The 12,668-nt window shown below is 38.8% G+C and overlaps 1 long non-coding RNA gene across 2 annotated transcripts in view; it reads right to left on the bottom strand.

Annotated features, from left to right (window-relative positions):
• LOC110256731 overlaps positions 3,080 to 12,668 on the bottom strand; it is a 34,955-nt gene continuing 25,366 nt past the window's right edge. For both annotated transcript variants that reach the window (XR_002338643.1, XR_002338642.1), the window contains one exon: positions 3,080 to 3,461. This is a non-coding gene — a long non-coding RNA (uncharacterized LOC110256731). The remainder of the gene's footprint in view (positions 3,462 to 12,668) is intronic.

Raw genomic sequence — 12,668 nt, 5'->3', positions numbered from 1 at the left:
CAAAAATATCTCTAATAAAATCTCAGTGATGGTTTTTAAAAATTATGATTCATGCAATATCTTGGTTGAAATACCGCTTTATGTTATGTATGAAAAAAAGTTTCCAACCAAATTAACCTATCACAGTGGTTTTCCAACTTTTCTGTGTTGGATAAACTAGTTCATTTTAGAAGATTAGATGTTGAGGCTGCTTCTCATCCAGTGAATCTCTGAAAGTGAAAACCAGTCATCCATATGTCTGAAGCCCTCTTCCAAGTTGGTTCTAATGTAGAGCCAAGTTTGGAATCTGTGATCCAAGCAGGTTACTCATAATACAGTGTGTAATAGCACTGGTACTACCTGTGAGCTTGTCAGAAACACAGAGTCCTGGACCCCTTCTTAGGTCTGCTAATTTATAACATGATCTAGATCAGCACTTCCCAAACTTTAATGTGCCTTCCAAAAACATTGGAGTTCTTGTGAAAATGCAGATTTGGATTCAGTTGTTCAGTTGTAGAACCTAAGACTCTGCATTTCTAATAAGATCTCAGAGGATACTCATGTTTCTGGTCTAAGACTGGTCTTTAAGAAGGATATAGCTGGTAAAGTATGAGCCATCTTCCTTGAAACACAATCATCACAGCTTTTGATCTAATAAGGATAATAATAATCACTACATCCTTCAGCCAACTACTACATTCCAGATGATGGGCTAAGAGCTTCTATTTTATAAGCTCTGGGAGGAAGAACTATGATAATTCATATTTTAAAAATAAGTTTAGGTTCATAGGGGTAGAATGTGACTCAAAACTGCTCAGCTCCCCCTATATCAAGGGCTTTCAGACTTCAGAACGATTATGAATCACCCAATGTGTCCACTACATATATAAATTACAAAATATTGTTTCCATGGGGTGGAAGTGAGGGGACTCAATTCATCATCACCCCAAGAGATGATATGACTCCTAAGTTTCACATGATGGCATCAATACAAGATAGGACTATAGAATGATTCTCAATGAACATGCCAAATGAATCCAAAAAAGATTTATATTCAGCCACACTTTTTAAGTGTTGGTAACATGTGGTTAACTGTATGTACTTAATGTTGCAAGATGTACTACTGAAATGAATTTTTCAAGGGATGGGCTTCTTAGAGTTCTAATAAATGAAAAGACACCATCACTGTGCTAACCACTCTGGGACATTCAAAGTAAGTGTAACACACAGCACGTCTATGAAAGCCACTTTGCAAGAAGACATATAAACTCATAACGTAGTTAAATAATAATGCACGGTAGCATATGGTAGATGTCAAACGAACAACAGAGGCAGTACTCATAATGATAGTAGCTACCACTTATTGAATAACTGTTATGTGCCAGATGTTTTATATAAATTTCCTCATTCTATCACTACAATCCCGGTAAGGTTATGATTAATATTCCTATTTTACAGATAAGGAAAAAGAAGCTCAAGGAGTTACGTGATTTTCTCAAGGACTCAATCATATTAAAAGCTAAACTGGGATTCCAACCCCAATTTTGTGTGACCCCCAAATGCAATTCTATATCTAGGATGCCTCATTGCCTCTCTTTCACCATGTTACTTCTTCCGTCTTCTTGGAGGTCAGTGAAGGAAAACAGGCAGCAACAGAAAAAGCTTTGTGAGGAGATTTTTACATGAGCTATTTTTATAATGACCGCTGGGATTTTGATAAGTAGAGAAGAAGGAAGAGAAATGGAACTAGAAAAAGACTGATCAGGGAGCAGTCTCAGGAAACAAGGGGATGTTCAAATTTGATAAGAATGGCTTGTTTGGGGAAGAAGCGTGGGGTGGAGTGTGTAAACTAAGATCATTATGAAGGACCTTAAAAATCCTCTCAGAAATATTGGTCAAAGGACATTGCAGTTTCACAGAAGTTTTCAGGAAAGGGAAACAAATGATGACCCTGGGATTTTCATAAAATGAATAAGACCCCAGTCTGATGAGTGGTCTGTAGGGTAAGAAAGGAAGGAATTTGTGAAGGATTCTAATAAGTCACAGCGAAGTTTTGGGGAAATGTAAAACTAGCAAGGTTTTAGGGCAGAAGGATTCTTTATGGAAACTGGAAACATAAAGCAGTGAGGTCTTGACAGTTCCCACTGTAAAGCCCTAAAGGAATTGGAATTTTCTCCAGAAGGTGGAAAGGCATTATGAAGATCAGTTGAGGATAGAGAGGAGAGAGGAACACCTCTTAGAAAATAATGAAGTTTGATTTGAGGTATTAGTGACAGAAATGGGAAAGAAAACATAAATAATAGGAACTAAGAACCTAGGAGATCAGGCAGTAAAAGGTGCCTGGAATGTTGGCATTCTGAGGGATGATGAGAAGATGGTAACCCCTGGGCGATTGTGAGTTGCTCATCTATTTACTTGTGTGTAAATTCTGGACTTTGTAGTGTAAAGGAAACTCAATACCAAGTGAGATATATTTTCCTTTCAAAAGATCCATAGTCATAACCAAAAAAAGCTTACATTGATGCACTTTTCTAAAAGTCTTATTGAAGTATAGTTGATTTACAATATTGTGATAATCTCTGCTGTACAACACAGCAATTCAATTATACATGCACACACATTCATTTTCAGATTCTTTTCCCATATAGGTTATTACCAAATATTGAGACCCTCTACAGCAGGTCCCCATTGGTGTGCCATTCCATGGACCACAGTGTGCACATGGCAATCCCAACCCCCAGTCCATTTTTTACTTATGTTTTATTGTCTTATTCAAAAGATTCTTACATACATTGCCTCACTGAAATCTCACTTATCCATGAAGAAGTTGGGGAAGAAATAACACCTACATTTTATTTGTGAGGAAAGTGAGGCAGAGAGATGCTCATTCATGTATTTGAGGCCATTCATATTTAAGTGGCCAAGCCAGAAATGGTACTCTGAGTTGTGTCCCCAAGTCCAAGATCAGTCTCATAGCAAAGACAGTGAATCCTAAGCAGGAAAATGCTGGGCTAGATGGGGATGAGCACATGAATTTCCGTAGCAATTTATCATTCCTTCAATTAGTCCATAAAATAGACGACAATTCAATAGAAGTAGGTAATGACTTTGTACTTTAATTGTCATTAGGCTTAAATTACAGAGCTATTTCTAATCAGTTTCCAGGAAAATGAGAGAGCAGGAGGAATAAAAGTTGGTTAAAGGTGAGGGTTTTTTTCAGTCATGTTTGGAAGTACAAGTTATCTGTGTCTAAATGTAGAATGCTTTGCATGAGTCACTGACCCCTTAATTACTGAGTTCTGAAGCTATTCAGCTGCCTGATGAGAAGAAGCCCACTTCAAATGATGGCACTTGGTGTCAACAACACTCAGAAACTGATCACAACCTAGAACAGGCAAGGAGATTATTTAAGTTTCTCAGACTCCACCTGGGCAGGGAGATGTTGAATCTTAAGATTTCTATGCCTCTGCTTGCACTGCTTTCTGAAAGAAAACAAAAAAATAAACAAAAACAAAGGAATGCTGAAGACCTGGATACACTATACTATAAATTAATCAATTAATCATTCTGTTCCTCATTCTGTGCCTCCATATCTATCAACTGACAATAAGTCATTAATTTCTAAATCTATTTGTTGATGTTGCATGAGTTTAAGACCTTACTATATGCCAAGGGTCAAGTTTAATACTGCAGAACAGCATGGGATAACACAGGTTCTAGCCCAAATGAATCGTTGAAATTATCAAGATAAATTAATATTAAGCAAATAATTTAAAAAATAACCATAAATGATAACACTAAGAACTCAATGTTTTAGTAAGGCTTTCTAGAATGAAGGAATTTCTAAATTTAAGACACAATATGAAAGCAATGAATTTAAGGTCAGGGGAAGATAGTTAAATTCTACTGAGTATCTACTATCTATTAGGTATTATGGTCGATCTTTATATCCATTTGCTAATTTAATCTTCCTATCAACAGGAAGATTATAAGTTATTATACGTGTTTTCTTATAAAGAATAAAGGCTAAGGGAATTTAATTAACTTGCCCAAATTCATTATACCATGGTGCTTAAGAACACAAATTTTGGAGTTAAGTTACATGAGTTAAAAAATCCCAGTTCTGCCCCTTCTCGTCTATGAACTTGGGAAGTTACTTAACCTTTTCTTTATCTTAGTTATCTCATCTACAAAATGAGAATAATAACATCACCCAGATTATATGGTTGTTGTGAGAATTAAATAAGTTCATGGTACCTGGCAAAAAGGAAATGTTATAATAAATATTAACTAACATATTATTCTTAACATTAGTTGATAAGTGAATGTCATATGTCAACTTGGCTAAGCCATGGTGCCCAGTTGTTTGGTCAAACAGCAGACTAGATGTTGCTGGGGAGGTATTTTCTAGATACCGTGGAAATATTTTTAAGATGTTTCTATGGAGGTATGAACATCTAAATCAATAGACTTTCAGTGAAGCAGATTCTTCTCCAAAATATGAGTGATCTTTATCCAATCAACTGAAGGCTAAGGCAAAGATTGAGGTTTCCTAAAGGAGAAGGAATTGGGCCTCAAGTCTGCGACAAAGAAGCCCTGCTTGATTTTGCAGCTTGCCTGGCTTGCCCCATAGAATTTGGACTCAAGATCAGCTCTTATCTGAATTTCCAGTCTGCTGGCTTGCCCGGTGGATTTTAGACTGACCAGCCCCCACAATATGATATATCCTATAGGTTCTGGGTTTTTTTTTTTTTTTTTTTTTTTTTTTTTTTGAGGCTCTGACTAATACAGTTGATAAAGCCTAAATCTGAATCCAACTCTGATCACAGAGGCCAGTTCTGAGTTTCACAGTTACAATGGACCGTCCTGTGGTTAAATTGGAAGCTGTTCAACCTGTGTTGTCCTCATTTACCAATTTGGTGAGGCTTTTTTTTACATTTTTTTGATAAGTTTTTACTGAAAAAGGCAGTAGCAGTCAAGTCCAAAGACATCAGACTACAGGTCTTTTGTCTTCCTTCTCCAGAACGTTCCTTCCCTGAGGGCTTTGACACTGTGAATGGGGCCACCTCTGACAAGTCAAATTTCTTTCATAATAGAGAGAAATGTTTAAAATGAGATCCTAGACTTTCATTAGTTTTTATGCTGCCCTAATTTCTTTTTCTCTTTTGGTTCCACACCAGCTGCAGACTTTAATTAAACTGTGGCAAGTCTCCTAAACTTGGCGGGCTTTCCAGAGAAAACAAGGGCACCTCCTCCCACGGCAGACCTTTCCTGGAGTCCTCCAGTCTGCGTTTATTTTCCACAACTGTCTGGATTAGAGGCTAGGATTTTGCATGTCCTCATATCTTGTCTCCTCCCTTCTTTTGCTCTCCCTCACTTTGCAGATTTCACTAGAGGTTCCTGAGCCGTGTATTACTGCCATCATACATTCTAAGTAATATTTCATTGCTATAATTATGGTAAATTATGACACTGGTTATCATTTCAATTTTTTATTTCAAGTGCCATTCATAGCCATAGGATAAACCCATCATATTTGTATTTATGAAAGATTAATGCATCTCTTTATTATAGACAATGATAAAATAAGATGTGAAAAGGAAGCACAGTCTTATTAGGCTGAAGACAATGACAAATATATTACAGATCTATTCAAAATACTCCTGAACCTCAGCCGCTATGTACACTGGGCTCTGTTTTCTGCACCTGTTCTGTGATTATCAAACTGTGTAATACAGACACCTGAAACTCACAGGTTAATTCAGTGGTGTTTATATGACAAGGTTATTTAAACAAAGCAGTACATTTATTTATGAGGCCATTTTATTCTGCAGAGATTCTTCTTCAGCTGCATCATACGACCCCTTCCATCTTGAAACAATATGAGACAGTTTATAGGAAAACTATAGAAAATGGTGATGTAAAGATACTACCAACGGAATAAATAAGGAAGGTCAGTGACTGGAAAATGACAGGAGAAGAACTCCACGCAAAGATTAGGGAGAAGAAACATACATAACTTTTTTTCTGAGGAAAGATAATACAGGGAACAGGGGAAGGAGCTGAAGAAAAAGCTTTTAGACCAAAAGAGGTGATATCCAGAAGGTCTAGGAGAGCAAGCAAGAATTTAAAGAAACCTAAGAGTAGCTTCCTTCTAAAACCCTATAAGAATTCATCTATATAAAGAGCATTCTTCATCAAACAATAACCTCAGGTGATTAGGCCATCTTAGTTAAGCACTAGATATAAGTAAGTCAATAAATATTTATGGAGAATCTACCACATGCCTGGCCCTCATCTAGGCACTAGAACATAGCAGTGAACAAGAGAGATATGAAACCTGACTTGGAAGATGCTTACAGTTTAATTAGAGACATATTAAATAACGACTATTTTAATAGTTTATTGTATTTAGAATTGTTAGAAATTTCATAAAGAAAAAAAATGCAGGGTATTATGAGAGCCCATCACAGGATGGGGGTTGTTTTAGCTATCCACAAATCTCAAAGAAAACCTCCCCAAGGAAGTGAAATTTTCAAAGCTGAAAATGAGTAAGGCTTTGCACAGGCTGTTTCTTCTGCCTGGAATTCCTCCCTTGCAGCCAAGGACCTAAGTGGGAAGAAGGCTGATCCTCAGAATTAGAAGACAGTGAGGGAGGAAGAAGGGGACCTGAGAAGAGGGTGTTGAGTGAGTCTTAAGAAGATTGTGTCAGAGATTTACAGACCACATGAAGAATTTGAACTTTATTATCAGAGCAAAGAGAAGCAAATTAAACATTTAAAGCTAAGAAATAAAATGACTAGATTTGCATTTTTAAAAGAGGCCCGCTTGGCACTCTTGCCTTCTGAGCTGGACTGCATTTGGCCTATGTCTCTCAATAAACCTGCTTTCACTTTAAAATAAATAAATAAGTAGGCCCTCTTTTGAGGGCAGGGCACAGGTAAAAGAACAGGATTGGAGGCTACTGGAAGATAACCTCAGTGATTGGTTTGTATCAAGAGTACCATATGGCAGGCAATACACGTGAAGTGTGTTGGCTCACTTTGCTCACTCTACATGGCAGGGATTCAGGAGTAGTTTTGTGGGCATGTGGCAAAGAACCACCTCAGCCAACAAATGCCTAGCACCCAGGAGAGTCCTGCACTGGCAGTTTAAGGCTCTGTGGCATCTGTCTTGAAATTCCTAACATTTGATCACTTTCTGTATGATAATATGAATGGATGGGATGATAGAGCATACACAGGGCTGGGAGTCTCAGCTCACAAACAGTCTTGCCCCCCTCAGCCTCTCTGACTCTCTGCGATGGGTTCTCAGCCATCTGCTCGCAGCCCCTTGGCATCTGGGTCCCACCAGGCCACCCTATCTGCATCCCTGCTTTGTGATCACTGCCACTCTTTCCCCTAGGTAATGGCCAAGTTATGTTGGCATGGAAAGGCCTGCTTTCTATCATCGCCCTTTGTCCCAGTGGGGGCGTCCCATCCATGAGTATAGAATGGACCTCAGACACATGGTGGTTGTTCCTGACCACTCTCAGGGGCTGGCAGCTGACTGACCTGCTGCCTTCTTCCCTCACAGATGGAACCCTAGGCTACCTGTGAGAGTCTATGTGAGTATTGTCATACCTGGGGTTAGCATGAAAGTAAATAACAAAACCAAAAACACACCAAAAAACTACCATCACAATTCAAGAAACAGAAGGCAGATAAAAGCTTAATATCTTTGCACATTTAATGGCTTTATCATAGTCTTTGAGCAAGGAGACTTGAATTTCATTTTGCACTATGTTCCACAAATTATGTATCCAGCCCTGCACTGTTACCACATTTTAGAGATATGGAAATTAAATTCTGTGTGGTTAGCTCTGTGGCATGGGACAAGTTATTTAAGTTCTCAGAGCCCAGGTTCTTAATTACCATGTACAACTCCCTTCTTAGAAAGAACAGAGTTTTGGATATATTTATTTATAACATCTAGTGGAAATGTTAAGAAGGCCAAGATGTGTGTGTGTGTGTGTGTGTGTGTGTGTGTGTGTAGACACACGTGCATGGGTGTATACATATGCATATTCCTGTGCATATATACACATGTATTTTTAAATTTTCTTGTGAGCTCATTGAGAATTATAACTCTATTATCTATCTGCTTTATAGGTCAGAATTTCAAAAAGGGATTAGATCAAGTTATAAATCTAAATCACGTATCACAAGAAAATTCGAGGAGCCAACTTAGATGTCAAGGAATTTGGAGACTTTTTTAATGGTGACATTCACATCAATAATGAGCATACTGAGCGTGTAATATGTGACTGACCTAAACCTAGGCCCTTTACATACATTATCTCCATTTACAACTAACTTTATTATAATCTATGGTTACCTCTAGTTGATAGATGGAAGTTAACGTTCTACAGAGTTAAGTAGATAATACAGTTTCATTTGCAGAAATGAAGTACATGGGCACAGTTGGCAGAGGTGTGAGGAGGAGTGGCTCTCCATCAGTTCACCTTGGGCAGGATGAGGGCATTTGGGTACAGCACTGCTCAGAATCCCCAGGATCCAGAGCAAGTCCCCTGGGGAACAGTAGAGCAGGCTCTCTCATTCTCTCTGGGTACCACCCTGGCCTAGAAATTGCTGGTTTTCCTTCTTCCTATGGATGAGTGTGATGTGGCTTTCCTTTCAAGAGCTGTTTTGAGGCTCCCTACATCAGGACACTGACAAGTATTTCTTTGTACTTCTCTGCCCTCATCTTGACACCCTCAATGTCACTAGGTATACAAGCAGGACTAAAAACAAAACAAGCAGGCACACAAAACAAATACACCATGTATACATCCTCAGTGCTTCTGGACTTGTAATAACTTCCAAAAAGACTTGATAGATCAAACAACTCACTTGGTAAGAATCATTCATTCCTGCAGTCATTGATTTCAAACAGGTACAAGAGCTTGTCCTGGGTGTTGTGGATCAGAATAGGGAAGAAAACAGAAAATGTAATGCTTTCACAGATCTCATATTCCAGTTGGGAGGTGACATGATAATTAAACCTATCATATGTCTAATGGTGATAAATTCCATGGAGAAAAGCAAGAAGGCATAAGTACAAAAAGGAACACAGGGGAGAAGGCAAGATGCTATTTTAAACAGGGGGTCAGGGAATGCCTACCTCTCTGATATATTTGGGCAGAAATTTGAAAACAGCAAAGAGCTAAGCTACCCACTTGGCTGAGGAAAAAATATTCCAGGAAGTATTTCAGCAAGTGCACCAGCTCTGAGGCTGCAGTTTGCTTGTAACATGAAAGGAAGAGTAAGGAGGCCAGCGTGATGGGAGCAGAGTGAAGAGGTAAGAAAGGACAACATGACTGGAGAAGTGACGGCAAAGCAAGGGGGCAAAATGAGTCTCAAATCCAAAACACCTAAACCAATTCAGGTAGGAAAAGGCAAAATGGGTCTCAAATCCAAAACACCTGGTTTCAAACCACACTCCTTCGGTGGTGTAACTGCTTGGTCACTGCGTGCTCTGGACACCACAGCTTCTCCTAGGTGCAAGCTCTTTTCTCACCTGAGATAGCAAGTGTTCTTAGGCACCAGTCCCTCAGTGTGCAAAGCATCTGGAGGAGACTGCTGAAGGATAATGGCATTCCTTTAATGTTCTCAGTGCACCTCCTTCACTTTGAGTCCCCTGCCTTGCAAACTATCCAGGAGGGACCTCAAGAAAGGAGGCCACTGGAGTCCAGTGATTTTGTTGCACAAAGGAAAGACCACAGAGTTTTATGCATATCCCAGAACTGAATGTGCCTAAAGTTTATAGCTGATGCTTGAAGGAGAGACTTGCCCTAGAGGCTGCTATGAGCAATGGGATGCAGGAACTTAGAAGGCATTGGATTCCCTGGGGGTGGTGCCATGGGTGGTGTGGCTGCCTCCAGCCCAACCTCTCTAGACCGCTCCCTCTGCTTCCTAACCTGGATTGCCTTATGGGACTCACGTGTTTGGTTAATTATAACTGTCTCTCTTTTCTGAATGTGCTAGATTTTACAGCGTTCACAGCTCTTAATTAATATACACCTCTCTCCCTGAACAGCCTCTGGTGTCTTTAGTGAAGTTATAGATTTTCTTTCTCAATTGCTCCGGAGCCACCCCAAGGCTATTAATTTGGGCTATTAGCCTTGGGTGATTTCAAAATCCATATTGATAATACTGAGGCTGTGCTGGCTGCTTGCTACATGGGCCATGAGTAAACAAGTGGTAGCTTTCGCTGTTATTTCAGCTGCAGCCCAGATTTTCTGGAGTGCTTCCTGGGAACTAAGCTAGGTCAGGTCGCTCTTAAAGGAATCCTGTTCCACAGATGACCTGGAGACAATAGCTGGCTTTCACAGTAGTAAAAATAAGCATAATGATAATGACAGTAATGATAAATTAATATGCAGGCAGACTTCAGAGATTGCAGAGTCTGTTGCAGACCACCATTGTAAAGCAAATATTGCAGTAAAGCAAGTCACATAAATTTTTTGGTTTCTCAGTGCATATAAGTTATGTTTCTACCATAACCTATTAGATGTGTAATAGCATTTTGTCTAAAAATGTAGATACCTGAATTAAAATGTACTTGATTTCTAGGGGGTTCCCATTGTGGTACAGAGGAAACAAATCCAACTAGGATCCACGAGGATGTGGGTGTGATCCCTGGCCCAGTTCAGTGCGTTAAGGATCGGGAGTTGCTGTGAACTATGGTATAGGTTGAAGATGCATCTTGGATCCCACATTGCTGTGGCTGTGGTGTAGGCCAGCAGCTTCAGCTCTGAGTCGACCCCTAGCCTGGGAACTTCCATATGCCACAGGTGAGGCCCTAAAAAGCAAAAACAAAAACAAAAAATTTAAATTCTAAAAAACTTTACTTCTAAAAAACACCAAAACAATTACAAAGGGTAACATCAAAGATCACTGATCACAGATTATCATAACAAACATAATAATAATGAGCACGTTTGAAATATCATAAACATTACCAAAATGTGACACAGTGACCCAACGTGAACAACTCTTGTTGGAAGAATAATGCTGATAGATTTGCTCAATACAAGGTTGCCACATCTTTTAATTTGTAAAAAATGCAATATCTGAGATGGAAAGAAACACCATGTTCATGAATTGGAAAAACTGATATTCTTAAAATGACTGTACTGCCCAAGGCAATATACAGATTCAGTGTAACCTTGTCAAAATACCCAAGGCATTTTTCACAGAACTAGAATAAATAACCTTAAAATTGGTATGGAAACAGAAAAGACCCTGAATAGCCAAAACAATCTTGACAAAGACAGAGCTGGAAGAAGCATGTTCCCTGACTTCAGACTGCAGTAATCAATGTGGTACTGGCACAAAAACAGACACATACATCGATGGAACAGAAGAGCCAGCCAAGAAATAAACCCACACATTTATGGTCAATTACTCTACCACAAAAGAGGCAAGAATAGACATTTCTAGAAGAGAGCCTCTTCTATAAGTGGTGCTGGGAAAACTGGACAGCTATATGCAAAAGAACGTTAAACATTCTCTAACACTATATACAAAAATAAACTCAAAATGGATCAAAGATCTAAATGTAAGACTAGAAACAATAAAACTCCTAGAAGGAAACATAGGCTTAAAAAAGAACAAAGTAATGCCATTTGCAGCAACATGGATGCAACTAGAGATTCTTATACTAAGTGACAAAAGTCAGAAAGAGAAAAACAATACCATATATCACATATATGGAATTTAAAATATGTCACAGATGAACCTATCTACAAAACAAAAACAGACTATGGGACATAGAGAACAGACTTGTGGCTTCCAAGGGGGAGGGGAAAGAAAATGGGATGGACATGGATGAGAAGTTTGGGGTTAGTAGATGCAAACTATTACATTTAGAATGGATAAGTGACGAGGTCCTACTATATAGCACAGGGAACTATATCTCATCTCCTGGGATGGAACATGATGGAAAATAGTATGAGAAAAAGAATGTATATATATGTATGACTGGTTCACCATGCTGTACAGCAGAAATTGACAAAACACTGTAAATTAACTACACTCTAATAAAGATAACATATTTTTTTAAAAGAAAGAAAACATAAGCTGAGCATTCTTTGCTAGAAATCATAGCAATACTTTCCTTAGGATCTGTCTCCTAAATAAAACAAAAGCAAAAATAAACAAATGGGGTCTAATTAAACTTTAAAATTTTTGCATAGTAAAGAAAAATGTTGATGAAAAGACAACCTACTACATGGGAGAAATATTTGCAAATGGTGACCAAGAAGCGGTCGGTTAATATCCAAAATATATAAACAGTTCATAAAACTCAATGCCAATAAGATAGACCTTGAGTTTTATGGTATATAAGGAATGGGCAGAGGACCTGGGTGGACATTTTTCCAGGGGAGGACATGTGGATGGCCAACCAACACATGAAAAGATGTTCAACATCATTAATCATCACAGAAATGAAAACCAAGGCCACAGTGGGATAGTACCCAACACCTATCACAATGACTGTCACCCAAAAGAACTCAAATGAGAAGTGTTAGTGAGGATGTGGTGGGAATGTGGATTGGTGAGGCCACTGTGGAAGCGGTAAGGAAGCTTCTCAACAAACTAAGAACAGAACTACCATATGATCCAGCAGGCCCACCCCTGGGTATA

The sequence above is a fragment of the Sus scrofa genome, chromosome 14 (assembly GCF_000003025.6).
Source record: "Sus scrofa isolate TJ Tabasco breed Duroc chromosome 14, Sscrofa11.1, whole genome shotgun sequence".
Classification (NCBI taxonomy): Eukaryota; Metazoa; Chordata; class Mammalia; order Artiodactyla; family Suidae; genus Sus; species Sus scrofa.
This window is presented reverse-complemented; position numbering and strand designations above follow the sequence as displayed.